Below are 877 nucleotides of genomic sequence, written 5' to 3' on the forward strand. Positions count from 1 at the left end.
TATGAAATCAAAGGACAAATTCTACACATGGTGACTAATCAATGCCAATTTAGTGGTGCGCCGAAGGAAGATCCAAATGAACATCTTCGTACCTTTAATAGGATCTGCACTCTATTTAAAATCCGAGAAGTGGATGATGAACAGATATATCTCATGTTATTTCCCTGGACTTTAAAGGGAGAAGCCAAAGATTGGTTAGAATCGTTACCTGAAGGGGCGATCGATACATGGGACGTTTTAGTTGAAAAATTTCTTAAACAATTCTTTCCGGCATCTAAAGCCGTAAGACTTCAAGGAGAAATTGTTACGTTCACACAGAAAACGAATGAAACTCTATATGAGGCGTGGACAAGATTTGGAAAGTTATTAAGAGGATGTCCGCAACATGGTTTAGACACCTGTCAAATAGTACAAATATTCTACCAAGGATGCGACATCACTACAAGAAAAGACATAGATATAGCAGCTGGTGGTTCCATTATGAAGAAAACCGAAACTGATGCTTACAAAATTATTGATAACACTGCTTCCCACTCACATGAGTGGCACCAAGAAAAAGATATCGTTAGATCATCTAAAGCAGCTAGAGCCGATTCTAGCCATGACTTAGATTCCATTTCCTCAAAGATAGATGCTGTGGAGAGACGAATGGAAAAGATGACTAAAGATATCCACTCAATACGAATTAGTTGTGAGCAGTGTGGAGGACCACATTTGACAAAACATTGTCTCAGTATTGAATTAACAATGGAACAAAGAGAGAATATTTCATACATAAACCAAAGGCCTTAAAATAATTATCAGAATAATTATCAACCGCCAAGATCGATCTATAATCAAAATCAGAATTATAACCGAAATATTCCATACAACAACC

General features: G+C 36.9%; 1 non-coding gene across 1 annotated transcript; it reads right to left on the reverse strand.

Annotated features, from left to right (window-relative positions):
- Nucleotides 1–285: 285 nt before the first annotated feature.
- Nucleotides 286–392, reverse strand: LOC139861009 (small nucleolar RNA R71). The gene has a single exon (XR_011763629.1). It is a non-coding gene; the product is annotated as a small nucleolar RNA R71 (small nucleolar RNA).
- Between the last annotated feature and the right edge of the window lie 485 nt (nt 393–877).

The sequence above is a fragment of the Rutidosis leptorrhynchoides genome, chromosome 7 (assembly GCF_046630445.1).
Source record: "Rutidosis leptorrhynchoides isolate AG116_Rl617_1_P2 chromosome 7, CSIRO_AGI_Rlap_v1, whole genome shotgun sequence".
NCBI classification, from domain to species: domain Eukaryota; kingdom Viridiplantae; phylum Streptophyta; class Magnoliopsida; order Asterales; family Asteraceae; genus Rutidosis; species Rutidosis leptorrhynchoides.